General features: G+C 43.3%; 1 long non-coding RNA gene across 4 annotated transcripts in view; it reads right to left on the bottom strand.

Moving 5' to 3' along the window:
- Positions 1 to 22,575, bottom strand: part of LOC134733871 (uncharacterized) — an 88,272-nt gene that overhangs the window by 49,086 nt on the left and 16,611 nt on the right. The window contains exons 3-4 of one of the 4 annotated variants that reach the window (XR_010117402.1): positions 4,069 to 4,140; positions 1,707 to 3,552 (exon numbers count right to left, since the gene is read on the bottom strand). The exons of the other annotated variants lie outside the window; for them this stretch is intronic. This is a non-coding gene — a long non-coding RNA (uncharacterized lncRNA). Of the gene's footprint in view, positions 1 to 1,706; positions 3,553 to 4,068; positions 4,141 to 22,575 lie in introns of those variants that run through there. 4 annotated transcript variants of the gene reach the window in all.

Here is a 22,575-nt window from a genome sequence, read left to right as displayed (position 1 = left end):
GGGAAGGGACAGTCTCTTCAATAAATGCTGCTGGGACAACCAGCTATCTACTGACAGAATCATTACATTAGACCTTCATACATTTGAAAAAATGGTTAATATTTAAAATATGTAAGGAACTCAAATAACTCTAAAAAGAAAACAAATAATTGGGTTGAAAAATGGCAAAAGTTAATGATCATGCCTTTGAAGAAAACAACAAAAGTAAATAAAAAGAAAAAAAAATGGCCAAGGGACCTGAATGGATATTCCTCAAAAGAAGATATATCTTAAAAGAAATAGATATTTCTTAAAAGAATGCAAACAGGTATATTGAAAAATGCTCAACATCACTAATCATTAGGGAAATGCAAATTAAAACCACAATGAGCTATCATGTCACACTTGTCAGGATGGCTATTATCAAAAGACAAAAGATAAGTGTTGGTGAGAATGTGGAGAAAATATAACCCTTGTATGCTCCTGGTGGAGATCTAAATTATTGCAGCCATTATGAAAAACTGTATGGAGGTTCTTCAAAAAACTAAAAATAGAATTACCATATGATCCAGCAATCCCACTTCTGGGTATTAACCCAAAAGATCTGAAATCTTATGTCAAAGAGATGTCTGCACTCCCATGTTCATTGCAGCATTATTCACTTGGCAGTTATGGAACCAACCTAAGTGTCTACTGATAGATTAATGGACAGAGAAAATGTAGTATATATACACAATAGAACACTAAAAGGAAATGCTGGCCAGATGCAGGGGCTCACACCTGTAATCCCAGCACTTTGAGAAGCTGAGGGGGGAGGATCACTTGAGCCCAGGAGTTTGAGACCAGCATGGCAACGTAGTGGGACCCCCAGCTCTACAAAAAATAAAAAAAATTGGCCAGGTGTGGTGGCAACCATCTGTAGTCCCAGCTACTCAGGAGGCTGAGGCAGAAGGACAGTTGAGCTTGGGAGGTCAAGGCTGCAGTGAGCTGTGATCATGTCACTGCCCTCCAGCCAGGGCAAAGGAACAAGAAGACCCCGTCTCAAAAAATAAATAAATAAATAAATAAAAAATAATAAAATAAAATAATGGAAACTAAAAAGAAAGAGATTTTGTCATCTGCAACAACATAGATGGAATTGGAGAACACTGTGCTAAGTGAAATAAGCCAGACACACAAAGACAAATACCATGGGTTCTCACTTATATGTGGAATCTAAAGCAATCAAATTTACAGAAGCAGAGAGTAGAATGATGGCTACCAGAGGCTAGGGGTTTGGGTGAATGGGAGATGACTGTCAAAAGATACAAAGCCTCAGTTGAACAGGAGGAATAAGTTTTTGTTTTTTGAAATCTATTACATCAGCATGATGTATATAGTTAATTCTAGTGTACTGTGCAATTCAAAATCACTAAAACAGTAAACTTCAAATGTTTCATGACAAAAAAATAAGCATTTAAAGTGATAGATGTCAATTTTATTGATTTAATATCAATCTAGATTTAATTATTCCACATTGTATTAATAAACCAAAACATTGCTTTGCACCCCATAAATATATGCAACTATAATTTGTCAATTTACAAAAAAAAAAACAAATTTAACTAGACCCTCATCTCATACTTTGTACAAAAGTCAACTCAAAATGGATTAAAGACTTAAACATAAGACCTGAAACTATAAACCTACCAGAAGAAAACCTAGAAAAAAAGCTCCATGATATGGTCTTGGCAATGATATTTTTTAATATGACCCAAATCACTTCTCAGCCTTTTGGCTAAGATCAATTATGGGTATGTCCTCCAAATGACAAGCAACAAAAGCAAAACTGGACAACTGGGATTACATCAAACTACAAAGCTTCTGCATAACTACAAAAACAATAAACAGAGTAAAGAGACAACCTGCAGAATGAGAAAATACATTTGCAAACCAAACATCTGACAAGGGGTTAATATCCAAAATATATAAGGAATTGAAACAACTCAATAGTAAGAAAGCAAATAACCTAATTAAAAACTGGTCAGAGGACTTGAATAGAATTTCTCAAACGAAGACATACAAATGGCTAGTAGGTATATGAAAAAAATATTCAACATCACAAATCATCAGGGAAATGCAAATTAAAACCACAATGAGATATCACTTCATGCCTATTAGAATGACTATTATCAAAAACACAGAAGACAAGACATGTTGGCAAGGATGTGCAAAAAATGGAACCCTTATTCACTGTTGGTGGGAATGTAAATTAGTACAGTCTTATGAAAAACAGAATGAAAGGCAACCCCCTTTGTGTCCCCTCCCACTTTATGGGAGCTCTGTTTTCACTCTATTAAATCTTGCAACTGCACATTCTTCTGGTCCGTATTTTTTATGGCTCAAGTTGAGCTTTCGCTTGCCGTCCACCACTGTTTGCCACCATAGCAGACCTGCAGCTGACTTCCACCCCTCTGGATCCGGCAGGGGTGGATCTGCTGCACTTCTCATCCCGTGAGGCAGTGTCCATTGCTGCTCCCAATCGGGCTAGAGGCTTGCCATTGTTCCTGCGTGGGCTAAATGCCTGGGGTTCATCCTAATTGGGATGAATAGAGCTATAACACTCAACGCATGGCCCAAGATTTCATTCCTTGGTACCTGTGAGGCCAAGAACCCCAGGTCAGAGAACAAGAGGCTTGCTGCCATCATGGAAGTGGCCCACCACCATCTTGGGAGCTCTAAGAACAAGGACCCCTGGTAACATTTTGGCAACCATGAAGGGACCTCCAAAGTGCTTTCACTTGCTATTCTGCCTATCCTTCCTTAGAATTGGAGGAAAATATCGGGCACCTGTTGGATGGTTAAAAACGATTAGGGTGGCCACCAGACTTAAGACTCAAGTGTGAGGCTGTCTGGGGAAGGGCTTTCTAACAACCCCCAACCCTTCTGTGTTGGGAGCGTTGGTCTGCCTGGAACTAGTTTCCACTTTCGATTTCCCTGGGGAAGCCTAGGGCCAACTAGAGGCAGAAAGCTGTCATCCCAAACTCCCAGCATTAGCCAGTTGAGATCATGGTACAGCCAGAAGTCTCTACTCAACAGTCGCCCATGCGTGTGCCCCTACCTTTCCTTCTGACCCATACCTCCTGGGTCCTGACCACAACTTTCTTGAAAGTGTAGCCCTAAAATTCTCCTTACTTCTGAATCTACTTCCTCTGATCCCTGCCTCCTAGATACTAATGCTTCAGACTTTCACTTCCTCTCCCAAGTATTAGTATCTCCAAAGGGATCTAAGGAAGATCTACGTTGTGTCCTTAGGCCCCTAGGCTATGAACCAAGGGAGTCTTGTCCCTGGTGTCCCTCCCAATTTAGGCATACAGCTCTCAACATGGGCAGTTATGTGGGACCTGTTCCGCACCACCTTTGTCAGGGCCTTAGAACTGATAACCCAGTACTGTAACAACTGGAACTGGGTCTACAACAACATAATAGATCAGGATAAAAGCAAATTGAGTAAATAAAAGGGAGGTGCATAGTTCTATAGTGGCAAATGGGGGCAACGAGCGAACATCCTTCCACTGTGTTTCCAAAATCCATCTACAAAGACAGAAAGGAGAAAGAAAGAGAGAAAGATAAAGATAGAAGTAGTAAAGAAAAAAGTGTACCCTATTTCTTTAAAAGCCAGGGTAAATTTAAAACCTATAATTGATAATTGAAGGTCTTCTCTGTGACCCCACAACACTCCAATACCATTTTGTTGTCAGTGTAAACAAGGGCGTAGCCTGAAAGCACTGAAGCTACTGACAACCAGTAGCCTTCCTATCAAAAATCTTCAACCCAGAAACCTGTGGATGGCCCAAATGCATTCAATCTGTAGCAGCAACTGCTTTGCTAACAGAAGAAAGCAGAAAAACAACCTTTAGAGGAAACCTCATTGTGAGCACACTCCACCAGTTCATAACTATCCTAACTCAAAAAGCAAACAGGTAGCTTACTAGCTCAAAAATCTTAAAGTATGGGGCTATTCTGCTAGAAAAAGGTGATTTAACATTAACCACAGCAAATTCCATTAACCTAGCAGATTTCCTAACAGGGGATTTAAATCTTCATTACCATACAAAGGTCTGACCAGATCTAGCAGAAACTACCTTCAAGAAAGGATGATAGATGGTTCCTCCCAGGCGACTGAGGGAAAAAAAGACACAATGGGTATGCAGTAATTGATAGGGAGACTCTTGTGGAAGCAGAGTTAGGAAAATTGCCTAATAATTGGTCTGCTCAAATGTGGGAGCTCTTTGCACTCGGCCAACCCTTAAAGTACTTACAGAATCAAAAAGCCCAGTGTAGACCCTCACTGGGATGCAGAATACATGGAGACTGGTGCCACAGACATTTACTAACTTGCATGCCAGAAGGACTAAGGGAAACTAGGAAGAAGCCTATACATTATTCAATGGTGTCCACTATAACACAGGGAAAGGAAGAAAATCCTACTGCCTTTCTGGAGAGACTAAGGGAGGCATTGAGGAAGCATACCTCTCTGTCACTGGACTCTATTGAAGGCCAACTAATCTTAAATGATAAGTTTATCACTCAGCTGCAGACAGTAGAAAAAACATCAAAAGTCTACCTTAGGCCTGGAGCAAAACTTAGAAACCCTATTGAATTTCACAACCTCGGTTTTTTATAATAGAGACCAGGAGGAGCAGCTGGAAGGGGACAAATGAGATAAGAAAAAGGCCACCGCTTTAGTCATGGCCCTCAGGCAAGCAGATATTGGAGGCTCTGGAACACCGAAAGCCTGCACAAATTGAATGCCTAATAGAGCTTGCTTCCAGTGCGGTCTACAAGGACACTTTTAAAAAGATTGTCAGAATAGAAATAAGCTACCCCCCATCCATGTCCCTTATGTCAACGGAATCACTGGAAGGCCCACTGCCCCGGGGGATGAAGGTCTTTTGAGTCAGAAGCCACTAACCCGATGATCCAGCAGCAAGACTGAGGGTGCCTGGGGCAAGCACCAGCCCATGCCATCACCCTCACAGAGCCCCGTATGCTTGATCATTGAGAGCCACGAGATTAACTGTCTCATGGACACTGATGTGGCCTTCTCAGTCTTACTTTCCTGTCCCAGACAACCGTCCTCCAGATCTTTCACTATCCAAGGGGTCCTAGTGTGTCTGGAATTGGTGGGTTCTTGGTCTCACTGACTTCAATAATGAAGCCGCGGACCCTCGCAGTGAGTGTTACAGTTCCTAAAGGCGGCGTGTCCGGAGTTTGTTCCTTCTGATGTTTGGATGTGTTCGGAATTTCTTCCTTTTGGTGGGGTTCATGGTCTCCCTGGCTCAGGAGTGAAGCTGCGGACCTTCATGGTGAGTGTTACAGCTCTTAAGGCAGTGTGTCTGGAGTTGTTCATTCCTCCCAGTGGGTTTGTGGTCTCGCTGGCTTCAGGAGTGAAGCTGCAGACCTTTGTGGTGAGTGTTACAGCTCATAAAGGCAGTGTGGACCCAAAGAGTGAGCAGCAGCAAGACTTACTGCAAAGAGCGAAAGAACAAAGCTTCCACAGTGTGGAAAGGGACCCGAGCGGGTTGCCACTGCTGGCTGGGGCAGCCTGCTTTTATTCTCTTATCTGGCCCCACCCACATCCTGCTGATTGGTCCATTTTACAGAGAGCCTAGTGGTCTGTTTTGACAGGGCACTGATTGGTGTGTTTACAATCCCTGAGCTAGACACAAAGGTTCTCCATGTCCCCAGTAGAGTAGCTAGATACAGAGTGTCGATTGGTGTATTCACAAACCCTGAGCTAGACACAGGGTGCTGATTGGTGTGTTTACAAACCTTGAGCTAGATACAGAGTGCCAATTGGTGTATTTACAATCCCCTAGCTAGACACAAAGGTTCTCCAAGTCCCCACAAGAGTAGCTGGATAAAGAGTGTCGATTGGTACATTTACAAACCCTGAGCCAGACACAGGGTGCTGATTGGTGTGTTTACAAACCTTGAGCTAGATTCAGAGTGCTGATTGGCGTATTTACAATCCCTTAGCTAGACACAAAGGTTCTCCAAGTCCCCACCAGAGTCAGGAGCCCAGCTGCCTTCACCCAGTGGATCCCTCACCGGGACCACAGGTGGAGCTGCCTGCCAGTCCCGCACCGTGCACCTGCACTCCTCAGCCCTTGGGTGGTCAATGGGACTGGGTGCCGTGGAGCAGGGGGCAGTGCTCATCGGGGAGGCTTGGGCCGCACAGGAGCCCATGAAGCAGGGGAGGCTCAGGCATGGCAGGCTGCAGGTCCCAAGCCCTGCCCCACGGGGAGGCAGCTAAGGCCTGGCAAGAAGTCAAGCATAGCAGCTGCTGGCCCAGGTGCTAAGCCCCTCACTGTCCAGGGCAGGTGGGGCCAGCTGGCCACTCTGAGTGTGGGGGCCCGCTGAGCCCACGCCCACCCAGAACTCGCGCTGGCCAGCAAGCGCCGTGCGAAGCCCCAGTTCCCACCTGTGCCTCTCGCTCCACACCTCCCTGCAAGCTGAGGCAGCCAGCTCCGGCCTTGGCCAGCCCAGAAAGGGGCTCCCACAGTGCAGTGGTGGGCTGAAGGGCTCCTCAAGTGCCACCAAAGTGGGAGCCCAGGCAGAGGAGGTGCTGAGAGTGAGCAAGGGCTGCAAGGGCTGCCAGCACGCTGTCACCTCTCACTAGGACAGCCCGTCACTAGATACTTCTTGCAGCCACTAAGTTGTGACTGGGGAACTTTTCACATGCTTTTCTAATTATGCCTGAAAGCCTCACTCTCCTGTTAGGGAGAGACATTCTAGCAAAAGCAGGGGCCATTATCCACCTAAACATAGGAGAAGGAACACCCATTTGTTGTCCCCTGCTTGAGGAAAAAATTAATCCTGAAGTCTGGGCAACAGAAGGACAATATGGATGAGCAAAGAATGCCCATCCTGTTCAAGTTAAGCTAAAGGATTCTGCCTCCTTTCCCTACCAAAGGCAGTACCCCCTTAGACACGAGGCCCAACAAGGACTCCAAAAGATTGTTAAGGACCTAAAAGCCCTAGGCCTAGTAAAACCATGCAATAGCCCCTGCAGTACTCCAATTTTAGGAGTACAGAAACCTAACGGACAGTGGAGGTTAGTGCAAGATCTCAGGATTATCAATGAGGCCATTGTCCCTCTATACCCAGCTGTACCTAACCCTTATACTCTGCTTTCCCAAATACCAGAGGAAGCAGAGTGGTTTACAGTCCTGGACCTTAAGGATGCCTTTTTCTGCATACCTGTACATCCTGACTGTCGATTCTTATTTGCCTTTGAAGATCCTTTGAACCAAACGTCTCAACCCACCTGGGACTGTTTTACTCCAAGGGTTCAGGGATAGCCCCCATCTATTTGTCCAGGCGTTAGCCCAAGACTTGAGCCAGTTCTAATACCTGGACATTCTTGTCCTTTGGTAAGTGGATGATTTACTTTTAGAGATCCGTTCAGAAACCTTGTGCCATCAAGCCACCCAAGCACTCTTAAATTTCCTCGCCAAATTTCCTTTCCATGGCTACACGGTTTCCAAACCAAAGGCTCAGCTCTGCTCACAGCAGATTAAATACTTAGGGCTAAAATTATCCAAAGGCACTAGGGCCCTCAGTGAGGAATGTATCCAGCCTATACTGGCTTATCCTTATCCCAAAACCCTAAAGCAACTAAGAGGGTTCCTCGGCATAACAGGCTTCTGCCGAATATGGATTCCCAGGTACGGCGAAATAGCCAGGCCATTGTATACACTAATTGAGGAAACTCAGAAAGCCAATACCCATTTAGTAAGATGGACACCTGAAGCAGAAGTGGCTTTCCAGGCCCTAAAGAAGGCGCTAACCCAAGTCCTAGTGTTAAGCTTGCCAATGGGGCAACACTTTTCTTTATATGTCACAGAAAAAAAAGGAATAGCCCTAGGAGTCCTTACACAGGTCTGAGGGACCAGCTTGCAACCTGTGGCATACCTGAGTAAGGAAATTGATGTAGTGGCAAAGGGTTGGCCTCATTGTTTATGGGTAGTGGCAGCAGTAGCAGTCTTAGTATCTGAAGCAGTTAAAATAATACAGGGAAGAGATCTTACTGTGTGGACATCTTATGATGTAAATGGCATGCTGACTGCTAAAGGAAACTTGTGGGTGTCAGACAACTGTTTGCTAAAATATCAGGCTCTATTACTTGAATGGCCAGTGCTGCGACTGTGCACTTGTGGTTCCCTAACCCAGCCACATTTCTTCCAGACAATAAAGGAAAGATGGAACATAACTGTTAACAGGTGATTGCTCAAACCTATGCCACTTGAGGGGACCTTCTAGAGGTTCCCTTGACTGATCCTGACCTCAACTTGTATACTGATGGAAGTTCCTTTGTAGAAAAAGGACTTCTAAAAGTGGGGTATGCAGTGGTCAGTGATAATGGAATACTTGAAAGTAATCCCCTCACTTCAGGAACTAGCGTTCAGCTGTCAGAACTAATAGCCCTCATTCGGGCACTAGAATTATGAGAAAGAAAAAGGGTAAATATATATACAGACTCTAAGTATGCATACCTAGTCCTCCATGCCCACACAGCAATATGCAGAGAAAAGGAATTCCTAACTTCCAAGGGAACACCTATCAAACATCAGGCAGCCATTAGGAGATTATTATTGGCTGTACAGAAACCTAAAAAGGTGGCAGTCTTACACTGCCAGGGTCATCAGAAAGGAAAGGAAAAAGAAATAGAAGGGAACTGCCAAGCGGATATTGAAGCCAAAAGAGCCACAAGGCAGGACCCTCCATTAGAAATGCTTATAGAAGGACCCGTAGTATGGGGTAATCCCCTCCAGGAAACCAAGCTCCAGTACTCAGCAGGAGAAATAGAATGGGGAACCTCAGGAGGACATAGTTTCCTCCCCTCAGGATGGCTAGCCACCAAAGAAGGAAAAATACTTTTGCCTGCAGCTGACCAATGGAAATTACTTAAAACCCTTCACCAAACCTTTCACCTAGGCATCAATAGCACCTATCAGATGGCCAAATTATTATTTACTGGACCAGGCCTTTTCAAAACTATGAAGCAAATAGGCAGGGCCTGTGAAGTGTGCCAAAGAAATAATCCCCTGCACTTCAGGCCATACATTTCAATCCCTGTATTTTTAACCTCCTTGTTAAGTTTGTCTATTCCAGAATCGAAGCTGTAAAATTACAAATCTTCAAATGGAGCTCCGGATGTAGTCCATGACTAAGATCTACCACAGACCCCTGGACCGGCCTGCTAGCCCATGCTCCGATGTTGATGATGTCAAAGGCACCCCTCCTGAGGAAATCTCAACTGCACAACCCCCACTATGCCCCAATTCAGCAGGAAGCAGTTACAGTGGTCAACAGCCAACCTCCCCAACAGCGCCTGGGTTTTCCTGTTGAGGTGGGGACTGAGAGACAGGACTAGCTGGGTTTCCTAGGCTGACTAAGAGTCCCTAAGCCTAGCTGGGAAGGTGACTGCATCCACCTTTAAACACGGGGCTTGCAACTTAGCTCACACCCGACCAGTGAGGTAGTAAAGAGAGCTCACTAAAATGCTAATTAGGCAAAAACAGGAGTAAAGAAATAGCCAGTCATCTATCGCCTGAGAGAATGGGGGAAGGACAATGATCAGGATACAAGCCCAGGCATTCGAGCCAGCAACAGCAACCCCCTTTGGGTCCCCTCTCATTTTATGAGAGCTCTGTTTTCACTCTATTAAATCTTGCAACTGCAAAAAAAAAAACAAAAACAAAACAAAACAAAAAAACAGTATGAAGGTCCCTCACAAAATTAAAAACAAAACTACCACATGAGCCAGGAATCTTACCACTGAGTATATATCCAAAGGATACGAAATCAGAATGGTGAAGAGATATCTGCACTCCCATGTTCACTGCAGCATTATTCACAATAACCAAGCTATGAAACCAACTTAACTGTCCATCAACAGATGAATGGATAAAGAAAATGGGGTACATATACACAATGGAATAGTATACACTATTTAAAAAGAAGGAAATTCTGTCAATTGCTACAACATAGATGAACCTAGAGGATATTATGTTAAGTGAAATAAGCCAGACACAGAAAGACAAATACCACATAATCTCACTCATATGTGAATCTAAAAATGTCGAGCTTGGCTGGGCACAGTGGCTCATGCCTGCAATCCCAGCACTTTGGGAGGCTGAGGCGGGTGGATCACTTGAGATCAGGAGTTCAAGACTAGCCTGGCCAGCATGGTGAAACCTCATCTCTACTAAAGCACAAAAATTTCAATTTTTAAAATAAAAAATTTCAATTTCTAATTGCCGCTATTGTATATAAATACTATTAAGTTTGTAAATGTACAATAACATCAAAAAGTATGAAACAGGGATAAACTTGACAATAGATGTTTAATATTTGGTTACTGCAAACTACAAAATATTGCTGTGAAAAATTAAAGAAGATCTAAGTAAATGAAGTGATACATTGCATTAATGAATAGCAAGATTCTATATTGTTAAGATGTAAACAGTACTCCCCAGATTGATCTATGGATTCAATGCATACCCAGTAAAAATCTACACAGGCATTTTTTGGAAAAATTGACAAGATGATTCTAAAATTTATATGACAATGGAAAGGCACTGGAATACTCAACACACTTTGAAAAAGTAGAATAAAGTTGGAGAATATACTACCTGACTTCAAGACATTATAAAGTTGTAACAATCAAGACACTGTGGTATTGATGTCAGAATGATAAACAGATCTATGGAAGGAACAGAATAGAGAGTCAACTGATTTTTAACAAAGGAGCAAAGGCAATTAAATAGACAAAGGAGAGTTTTCCAATAAATGATTCTGGAACAATTGTATATTCATAGGCAAAAAAAGTGAACTTCAATCCATAACTCACAACATATTACAAAAAAAGCTCAATTTGGATTATACACCTAAATGTAAAACCTACAATTACAAAACTTTAAGAAGTGTTTGTTTGCTAAGTCATTTAAGTTACAAATATAACATTTCAACCCTAAGTACTTCAGCATATATCTGAAAAATTGATTATTGTATTTATTCATGTTATTTTTATACCCAATAAAGTTAAAACTGACACCGTAACATTACCTAATATACAGTCTATATTCAAATTCCCTTAATTGACCCAGTAATATTCTTTTCTTGCTATTTATTTCAACCCAAGATCAAACCCAGGGTTATGGACAAATTTAGTTTGCATGTTTCTTTATCTCTTGTAATATAGAACAGTTCCCTCCTTCCAACCTTTACTTACTTTATGACGTGGACATTTTTCAAAAGCCCATATCTGTAGTCTTAAAGAGTGCTCAACAATCTCGATTTGTCTGATTGGTTATTGCTGTTTGGATGCAGGTTAAATATTTCAGCAAGTATACTACATAAGTGATGCTGTACACTTCCCATTTCATCCCAGCCAATACACCTAACATCAGTTTGTCCCATTGGTAATGCTAAGTGTTAATCATTTATTTAGGTGGCATCTGCTGAATGTCTCCATTTCGAATATGCCTTTTCCATTTGTAATCGATAGCAATCTGTGATGTAACACTTTGAGATGCATGGATAATACTCTGCTCTCTATTAGCAATTTATCATTGATGATTTTTACCTGAATCTGTTGTTGCATAAACGTTGCAAAATGGCATATCCGTAAATTTATCATCCTTCTACATATATTAGTTGGTATTCTTTTGTAAAGGAGAATTTTCCTCCGTCCTCCTGTCTTTTCTTTAGTATCACTATACACATGGACTTTTAAAAATTCAGTGCATTATATCCAATTATATTATCATTATATATAATAAGTAATCACATATTATAATTAGTGTGTTATATGTTATTGAGATTCTCAAATTGTCTCAAATGTGGCCACTGGGATCCCCATCAAGCCTGCTCCTGTGTTCTTTAGACATCTTTTTTTTTTTTTTTTTTTTTTGAGACAGAGTCTGGCTCTGTCATCCTCGCTGGAGTGCAGTGGCGTGATCTTGGCTCACTGCAGCCTCCAGCACCTGGGTTCAAGCCATCCTCCCACCTCAGCTTCCCTCGTAGCTGTGACTACAGGCACGCACTACCATGCCTGGCTAATATTTTGTATTTTTTGTAGAGATGGGGTCTTGCCATGTTGTCCAGGCTGGTCTTGAACTCCTGGACTCAAGCCATCTGCCCATCTAAGCCTCACAAAATGCTGGGATTACAGGCATGAGCCACCACATCCTACCTAGATATGTCTTTTTCAGTCTTTGAGCACTCCCTTGATTTCTGACACTAAATATTCCAGGGTTTATTTAAAACCTGGGTTTTAAATACTGACACTAAATATTCCAGGGTTTATTAAGAAAACCATTCTTGTGGTTTCCTTTCTCCAAATTTACAATTAGCCATTTGCCCAAAAAGTCCTGTTGTCTTCGGCGAAGAATGATATCTGGAAACCAAGATCTAATTTCCAGGTGTGCTTAATGCTACTGGTACAGAGCTCATCATGGTGTCCTCCAGTTTCAGAGTTCCTCCTAACTTTTCCCCATTTATATTTAAATCTCTTTTCTTAAACAGGGAAAACCTAAGTTCCCAACTGTCTGAACACAATTTTTTCTCTAGCCTGCAATACAAATAAAATAATTTCAGTACTCTAATGCCACTTCTAATAACAAATCTACTATTTCAGATTTTATTGCCGATCTTTGAGTCCATAGATGGATCCCATTCAGATTACTATCTTCAAAAGTTACTTTCATTCTTGTTACCTGCATCACTATGTTATCAACTTGACAAGTGGTTAGGTTTTTTTTTTTTTCTGAATGTATTCAATTGTAAGGTTTGCTTCTTTCAACTTTTCAATTTATTTCTGAAATTGTAAAACATTCATATGACTCAAAAATTCAAACTGCATGAAAAGATATACTCAGGGATATCACACTCCCCTCCCTGTCTTATCTAGCTCATTACCCCGCCTCCCCGCCCCCCAGTCACCTCAGGTCATTATTTGCATTTTTGGTTTATCCTTCTTGTGTTTACTTTTTACAAAAATATGCAAATACATATACATACATTTTTTTCTCCTTCTTTTTGACATAGATAAAACTTACTACACATACTCTGTGGCACGTTGCTTTTTTCCACAAGAGTATGTCCAGGAGATTGTTTCATATTGGGACACAGAGGCTTTCCATGGTATTTTTTTTCTGAGACAGAATCTCACTTTGTCACCCAGGCCAGAATACAGTGGCGCCATCTCAGTTCACTGCAGCCTCGACCTCCAATGTTCAAGCCATCCTCCTGCCTCGGCCTCCACCAAGTATCTGCGACTACAGGCCCGTGCCACCACGCCTGGCTAATTTTGGTATTTTTAGTAGAGATGGGGTTTTGCTATGTTGGCCAGGCTGGTCTCGAACTCCTGAGCTCAAGCCATCCTCCCTCCTTGGCCTCCCAAAATGCTGGTGTGCCACCATGCCCAGCCAGCTTTCCTCAGTTTTTTGTGGGTACATCATACTCCACTGTGTGAATATATCATAGTTCACCATTCTCCTATGGCAGGAAATTAGTTTGTTTCCATTTTTGTTCCTTTTTTGTGAATAATTTTAATTCTATATATATATCTGTGTATATATATATGTGTGTGTATGTGTGTGTGTGTATTATTTTTTTGAGATGGAGTCTTGCTCTGTCACCCAGGCTGGAGTGCAGTGGAGCAATCTCAGCTCATTGCAACCTTTGCCTCCCAGGTCCAAGCAATTCTCCTGTCTCAGCCTCCCGAGTAGCTGGAACTACAGGCGCCCACCACCACACCTAGCTAATTTTCATATTTTTAGTAGAGACGAAGTTTCACCATATTGGTCAGGCTGGTGTCAAACCTCTGACCTCAGGTGATCCACCCACCTTGGACTCACAAAGTGCTGGGATTACAAGCATCTGTTTTTGTGGAAATATGTTTCCAGAGTTATGTGTCCATGAGTGTCTGAGTCTGCTAGGGCTGCCATAAAAAAATACCACAGACTGGGCCAGGCACGGTGGCTCACACCTATAATCCCAGCACTTTGGGAGGCCGAGGCGGGCGGATCACGAGGTCAGCAGATCGAGACCATGCTGGCTAACATGGTGAAACCCCGTCTCTACTAAAAATACAAAAAATTAGCCGGGCATGGTGGCGGGTGCCTGTAGTCCCAGCTACTAGGGAGGCTGAGGCAGGAGAATGGTGTGAACCCGGGAGGTGGAGCTTGCAGTGAGCCAAGATAGCGCCACTGCACTCCAGACTGGGTGACAGAGCGAGACTCTGTCTCAAAAAAAAAAAAAAAAAAAACCACAGACTATGTGGCTTAAATAATTCGAATGTATTTTTTCACAGTTCTGGATGCTGGAATTCCAAGATCAAGGTGGCAGCAAAGTGGATTTCTTCCCAGCCCTCTCTCATTGGCTTGTAGATGGCTAACTTCTCCCTGTGTCTTCTCTTCACATGGTCTCTGTGTATTGTCTGTGTCCTAATCTTTTACTACAAGACTGGATTAGGGCCCACCCAAATGATGTCACTTTACCTTAGTTAACCTCTTTAAAGGCTCTCTCCACAAATATAGTCACATTCTGAGGTACTGGGGGTAAAGATGTCAACATATAAATGTGACAGGAACACAATTCAGTTCTTAACAAAGAGTAAATGCTGGTATTGTTAAATTCACTTCATTGGGTTTATATAAGCTTGCACTATCACCAGCAATCAAGTGCTTCTTTTTATTTATTTTTTTAAATACAGCTGAAAAAACTACTGCTTAGCAGCTACCACAATAAAAGTATTTCCTTTCATATTAGAGGCTATAATTTTATTTCTTCTATTTCAGCTCTCTTTGCCTAGACGATCATGTTTGAGTTTCACAAATTTCACATTATATTGACATAATTTTCCTTTTCAAGAATTGCATACGAGGTACTTAATGTTACAGAAACACTTTTTGTGGCAGGCCAGGATGGATTTTAAGTTGTCGTGACTCAGATGTCTTCCCTTGAATCTGGATGTTGTTTCCCAAGGAATCCTTGCCCTGAATATCTCCTCTACTATAATAATGATTCTGAGAGTGGGACACATGGGTTTTCTAAACTAATGAAAATGTGTCAACCTGGAGTTGCGTCCTAAAGTCGCCGAGTTTTCAAGTCTATGTGAGGAGGAGAGGAAGTGGGTACACTCTATTCTAAAAGAGCATAAAATGAAAGACATTTTAGGGTATGAGAAAGACAGACTAAGTGCAGTACTTTCTGATCATTGTCCCTTGCATTATTGGTGTATCATGAAAAATAAATTCTCATTCCAGGGATTATGACTTCATGCGGAGGCAGTAACACTGCAAGAGATTTATAGCTATCTCTGGTCTCCTGCATTTTGATACCACAGGGTTACCTTCTCCAGTTCTCACAGGTGAGTTCTCTTTAAGGTCTGTTCCTTTCCCTGCCATCAGCTTGCCCTTATTAAATAGAGCTTTACCTGTTAACTGCTCCCTACAATGGTTTTCTATTGATGAATAGTCTCATATTCTAGGCCTTTATTTTCCAAGTGAAATTTCATTCCAAAACCAGTTACAAACAAGTGTTTTGAATCTCTTTAATCTCTTTTAATTACAAAAGAAAACATCCTCACTGTATCAAGTTTACATAGTACAGATGTCTATGAAAGTAAAAAGCAAAAGTTATTCTTTAACTCTAGAGGTAATTTATAATAGTATTTATGTTTTTAAAAAATCTCAGTGAGGGAGCAGTTGGGAAATACACTGTCTTGAACTGTTGCTGGGTGTGTATGTTTGTTAACATCTCTGGAGACGCACTTAATCTCAGAATTAGTGATTCACTTTTAGAAATTTACTTTGCAGGTATAAGATTTATCCTCTTATATATACAAATATATATTTACAAAAGTTCACTGGAAGTATTGTTTGCATTAGTAACTATCTAAACACAATTCAAATGTTCACCAAAAAGAGGCTGTAAAACAAATAATAATACTCTTACTCAACAGAATACTATAAAGCTTTTGATTTTTTTCTTAAGAGACAGGGTCTTGCCAAGATGCCCAGGGTAGATTAGAATTCCTGGGCTCAGGGGATCTTCCTGCCTCTCTGTCTCCCAAATAGCTGGGACTACAGGTGTGCACCACTACACTCAGCTGTTGATTTTTTTAACTGAGGTGTATATGTTTACTAATATGCAAAGATGCTCAAAGCACAGTAAAGAGAAAAATCAGGTCACAGAGCTTGTAAGGGAAGAAAGCATGTGGGTATTTGTGACACCTCTGTAATATGCATAGAATTCTTCTAGAAAGATGCACAACAAATGACTGTTTCTCTTGGCAGTGGGATTCAGGAGTTGGGGTAGTAGGTTGGAGGGTAGAACTTTTACTTCTTATTTTGTATTCTTCTTTAGTTTGAGGGTTTTTTTTTTAAACCATGTGAATGTATTCCTTTTAAAATTAAAAAAAATATTTTAAAGAAGCAATTTCCATGGTCTGGACTTGACTTCTATTTACAGTCCCCTGTAAAGCAGATCATGATGCATTAGTTTTCCACTGTTTCCTGAATAAATTTTTTCTACATCCTTTCTTTTTAATAGCCACTGTACATAATGAAAGAAAATGGTTGAGTTTTGTCTAAGTTATAGTACAACTAGTAGGGAAAAGAAAAACAAGTTGGGCTTTATATTACATAATTCTTTGTTCTGCTGTAGTAACACACATAAAGTTCCAGGCAACATACCAAGATACGCTTAAGCAGAAAGGAAAAGAGCAAGAAATCTAAAGTGGAGTGCTTAGGCTGGAGATGTGTAGAACATCTGACTACCCGATACCACATTCTAATTGTTTGTTACATGTTTACTTTCTAGATCCTGGAGACCAGGAAATAGTTTTCTCATACCAAAACTACATTACAGTTGTAAAATGTGAATGCTTAGTTACTTAGTTATTGGGAAAGATTTGACTAGTATTTATTTGAGAAAGATCAAGAATGATTAGAACTCACTAGATTGAGGTTTTATGAAAGAATATGTTACCATCTTAGACTTAGAAAATTTTTTACAGTTACACAGAGAGAAGTATAGGCTAAGTCTTGTATAGCTGGCCACAGTGAAAATCACACAACATTGGACTGCAGGACCATCAGCATCTTATTCAGAGAATTTCTAGCTGTATCTCAGAGTTGCAACATATTATTGTTGGTCATGTCATTCCATAGTACTGACATCTTCTAAAAGTATTGGATGGCACATGTAAATTAAAATAAAATGAATATTTAATTTCATTTTTAGAATACTTAGCAGTATTTTGCAATTCCCCTGGAGAACTGGTGGCTCCACTGGCTGCTGCAAAGCCAGGGCTAGCAATCCCTGCCAGAGAAGACCACTAGCATTAACTGCTTCTAAAGAGTCAGGAATGGTATGAAATGGAAGCAGAGTATGTCACTGTCACTGCTTTGATTTGATTTTTTAAAATCAAGAACTGGCTTTCCGAAGTAGGTACCAGAACAGTGCTACTGTTCAAATATTTCTTAAAACTCTGTACTGTCAATTATGGGAAAGCAAAGCCTGGGCACTTCCCCTGCCCTCCCTGACCAATTCCAGCAAGCAAAACCATCTGTGTCCTGGCAAAGCCCAGAACAACTGAATGCTCTGTGCAACAAGAAACAGTTCCTCCCACTATTCCTCTAGAGGCCTCATCCAAATGCAGCTGTTTGCTTCAGTCTGCAAGTGACTGAATGCACGGGCGGTTTTTGTGTCCATTGTGTGAAAACAAACTAACATTTGCAACCCACTTTAGAGTTTTCAAAGCATTTTTCCCTCTTCTATATCCTGTGCTCTTTCTTCACACATAACCACAAGTTAGAGGTAAACTGAAGTTTCTATGATATACTCAACCTTCCCCCCCCCCCAGAGTGTCAAATCAGGTTGAAAATGAAATTGGTAAATATTTATTTGAGAATTGTACGAACATTTTTATGTTTTCTGAGAAATAATCGATTAAAATTGAATTTTAATCACATCCCCACCTTCCAAAATGAGAGTTGAACTTCTGATGTTTTAAAATTTGACCAAACTAGTATCTATGCTGTTTTGTTCTATTCAGTTCAATGTAGCATTTATTTATTGAGCATTCACTGTGCACAGGGTATATGCCATACAACCTCAAGCAAGGCTGGTCATGGCTCTAGAAGGATCTTAGGGGTCTGTGGAGAACATTAGACAATGAGGAAATGGGCTAGGGTGTGAGTGATCCTTTGAAATATGGGAGCACAGGGTGCTGAGGGAGCTCCAGGAGGGACACTAACTCCATCTTGGGAGAACATTTTTCATGTGGCTTCACATCTTCACAGTATGTTAAGCAGAAGCATACTGTTTGGATTATAGACAGTGGTGTGAAAGCATCCTGTTTGGGAAAAGCAAATGAAAACATGCATATTTTTCCCCTTGGCTTTGTCCATGTTCATCATGTTTTCTTCCAAGTTCCTCCTCTTATCTCATCATGGGCTTATGACTCCTCATGAGCTGCACAGGATGCTGGCTGTAAACAGAATCCTGGGAAAGGGTCTGAAAATGCCTGTGTAATGCCAGGGCGTGGGAGGCAAAGAGTGAAGGGTCCAGGCAGGGACACCAGGAGAGAGGAAAAGACACTCACAACACAGCTGGCTCTGGTTAGCAAAACAACCGAGGCCAGGGTAGGCAAGGCCAAAGGGCCCGAACCTTGCTAAGGATCAGACTGCTCAGTTGAGATGTTACTTTTGGGAATCTCTACTTGACCCTCTCTACCCCAGTACTGTCCTCCAAGCAGGGTTGAAGGACCCCTCTGGGCCTCCACAGAAACCTTGTTTCTCTCTCTGGTCACAAGAGCTTCGGGTGGTGCAATCCCCTGTTCACTTGTCACTCCTATTAAGCTGTAAGTGTGTAGAGTTCAAGGCTGCTCTTTTATCTTCAGTGTCTTTCATACTGCCTGGCTCAGATTAGCTTCTGGAAAATATTTCCTTTTTTTTTTTTTCCTGAGACGGAGACTTGCTCTGTCACCCAGGCTGGAGTGCAGTGGCATGATCTTGGCTCATGCAACCTCTGTCCCCGGGGTTTAAGCAATTCTCCTGCCTCAGCCTCCAGAGTAGCTGGGATTACAGGTGCACGCCACCATGCCTGGTTAATTTTTTTGTATTTTGGTAGAGATGGGGTATTGAGATGTGACAGCGTGCTGGCAGTCCTCACAGCCCTCACTCGCTCTCGGTGCCTCCTCTGCCTGGGCTCCCACTTTGGCAGCACTTGAGGAACGCTTCAGCCCACCGCTGCACTGTGGGAGCCCCTTTCTGGGCTGGCCAAGGTGGGAGCCAGCTCCCTTGGCTTGTGGGGAGGTGTGGAGGGAGAAGCGCCAGCGGGAACCGGGTCTGCGCGTGGTGCTTGCGGGCCAGCTGGAGTTCCAGGTGGGCGTGGGCTTGGCGGCCCCGCACTCGGAGCAGCCAGTGGGCCCTGCCGGCCCTGCTGGCCCTGGGCAGAGAGGGGCTTGGCACCCGGGCCAGCGGCTGCAGAGGGTGTACTGGGTCCCCCAGCAGTGCCAGCCCACCGGCGCTGCGCTCGATTTCTCACCGGACCTTAGCTGCCATCCTGTGGGGCAGGGCTCGGGCCCTGCAGCCCGCCATGCCTGAGCCTCCCACCCCCTCCATGGGCTCCTGTGCAGCACGAGCCTCCCTGACGAGTGCCACCCCCTGCTCCACAGTGCCCAGTCCCATCGACCACCCAAGGGCTGAGGAGTGTGAGCGCACAGCACGGGACTGGCAGGCAGCTCCACCTGCAGCCCCAGTGCGGGATCCACTGGGTGAAGCCAGCTGGGCTCCTGAGTCTGGTAGAGATGTGGAGAACCTTTATGTCTAGCTCAGGGATTGTAAATACACCAATCAGCACCCTGTGTCTAGCTCAGGGTCTGTGAATGCACCAATTGACACTCTGTATCTAGCTGCTCTGCTGGGGCCTTGGAGAACGTTTGTGTCGATATTCTGTATCTAACTGATCTGATGGGGACGTGGAGAACCTTTATGTCTAGCTCAGCCATGGTAAACACACCAATCAGCCCCCTGTCAGAACAGACCACTCGGCTCTACCAATCAGCAGGACGTGGGTGGGGCCAGATAAGAGAATAAAAGCAGGCTGCCTGAGCCAGCAGTGGCAACTCGCTTGGGTCCCTTCCACACTGTGGAAGCTTTGTTCTTTCGCTCTTTGCAATAAATCTTGCTACTGCTCACTCTTTTGGTCCACACTGCTTTTATGAGCTGTAACACTCACCGCGAAGGTCTGCAGCTTCACTCCTGAAGCCAGCGAGACCACGAGCCCACCAAGAGGAACAAACAACTCCAGACGTGCCACCTTAAGAGCTGTAACACTCACTGAGAAGCTCTGCAGCTTCACTCCTGAGCCAGCGAGACCACGAATCCACCAGAAGGAAGAAACTCCAAACACATCCGAACATCAGAAGGAACAAACTCTGGACATGCCACCTTTAGAACTGTAACACTCACCGCAAGGGTCCGCGGCTTCATTCTTGAAGTCAGTGAGACCAAGAACCCACCAATTCCGGACACAGTATCACCATGTTGGCCAGGCTGGTCTCAAACTCCTGACCTCATGATCTGCCCACCTCGGCCTCCCAAAGTGCTGGGATTACAGGCATGAGCCACCATTTTTTTAATTAAAAAAAAAAATACTGGGCTGGATGCCATGGCACACACCTGTAATCCCAGCACTTTGGAGACCGAGGCTGGAGGACTGCTTGATGCCAAGAGATCACGATCAGCCTGGGAAACACAGTGAGAACCCTTTTCTAAAATAAAAAATAAAATAAAATAAAATAAATTGCCTGGGTGTGGTGGCACATGCCTGTAGTCATAGCTATTTGGGAGGCTAAAGTGGGAGGATGACTTGAGGCCAGGAGGTTGAGGCTACAGTGAGCTATGATTTTACCTGTGCACTCTAGCCTAGGTGAGACAGTGAGACCCTGTCTCGAAATAATTAATTAAAACATGAAAAAATACTGGAAATCTTCAAATTAAATTATACACACACACTTAATCCTACTGCTTTTTAAAAAAAATTACATTAAGATGTAAAATTTCGCCTTTCATATCCTCCCTGTTTTCTTTGCTAAGACAGATATATCAATGTATATACTAAATGGTGGTTGAGTCAACTAATAAATGAGTGAATAAACACTCTTGTCTGTGTTGAGATCAAATCCTGGAAGGAGGCTCCCAGCTTTTGCATCTGGAAGTCTAAGCATTGTTCTCGAGTCAGGTGCAAATCCTACCCCCTTGAATTCAAGGCTGGCCATTCACTAGCCATAGCTGTAGCTTCTAGCTAGTAAGCTTCTGAGAGTACAAATTATGTTCTTTACCTCATATTACTACACACTGTTCCACCAAAAAAGTGGGGAGGGGTGCTCAATAGCTAGTTATTAAATAATCAACAAGCTGTCCCTGCCTTACCTGCCTAGCATTTTTCTCTTAAGATGCAGTGAATAGAACTTGCATTAGTTTCCTATTGCTGCTCTAACAAGGTATCACAAACTTGAAGGCTTAAAACAACCCAAATGGCTGGGTGCAGTGGCTTAGACCTGTAATCCCAGCACTTCGGGAGGCTGAGGCAGGTGGATCACCTGAGGTCAGGAGTTCGAGAACAACCTGGCCAGCACATGGCAAAACCTCGTCTCAACTAAAAATACAAAAAATTAGCCAGGTGTGGGGTGGGGCCAAGATGGCCAAATAGGAACAGCTCCAGTCTACAGCTCCCAGCGTGAGCAACACAGAAGATGGGTGATTTCTGCATTTCCAACTGAGATACCAGGTTCATCTCACTGGGAGTGCCAGACAGTAGGTGCAGGACAGTGGGTGCAGCGCACTGTGCATGAGCCAAAGCAGGGTGAGGCATCGCCTCACCCGGGAAGTGCAAGGAGTCAGAGAATTCCCTTTCCTAGTCAAAGAAAGCAGTGACAGACGGCACCTGGAAAATCGGGTGACTCCCACCGTAATACTGTGCTTTTCCAATGGGCTTAACAAATGGCACACCAGGAGATTATATCCCACACCTGGCTCGGAGGGTCCTACACCCATGAAGCCTCGCTCATTGCTAGCACAGCAGTCTGAGATCAAGCTGCAAGGTGGCAGCGAGGCTGGGGGAGGGGTGCCTGCCATTGCCCAGGATTGAGTAGGTAAACAAAGAGGCCAGGAAGCTAGAACTGGGTGGAGCCCACCACAGATCAAGGAGGCCTGCCTGCCTCTGTAGGCTCCACCTCTGGGGGCAGGGCACAGACAAACAAAAGACAGCAATAACCTCTGCAGACTTAAATGTCCCTGTCTGACAGCTTTGAAGAGAGTAGTGGTTCTCCCAGCATGCAGCTTGAGATCTGAGAACGAGCAGACTGCTTCCTCAAGTGGGTCCCTGACCCCCGAGTGGCCTAACTGGGAGACACCCCCCATTAGGGGCAGACTGACAACTCATACGGCCAGGTATTCCTCTGAGACAAAACTTCAAGAGGAACATTCCAGAGCAGCATTTGTGGTTCACTAATATCTGCTGTTCTCCAGC

The sequence above is a fragment of the Symphalangus syndactylus genome, chromosome 12 (assembly GCF_028878055.3).
Source record: "Symphalangus syndactylus isolate Jambi chromosome 12, NHGRI_mSymSyn1-v2.1_pri, whole genome shotgun sequence".
NCBI classification, from domain to species: Eukaryota; Metazoa; Chordata; class Mammalia; order Primates; family Hylobatidae; genus Symphalangus; species Symphalangus syndactylus.
Note: the sequence above shows the minus strand (reverse complement) of the source record. Positions and strands in the feature narration are given on the sequence as shown.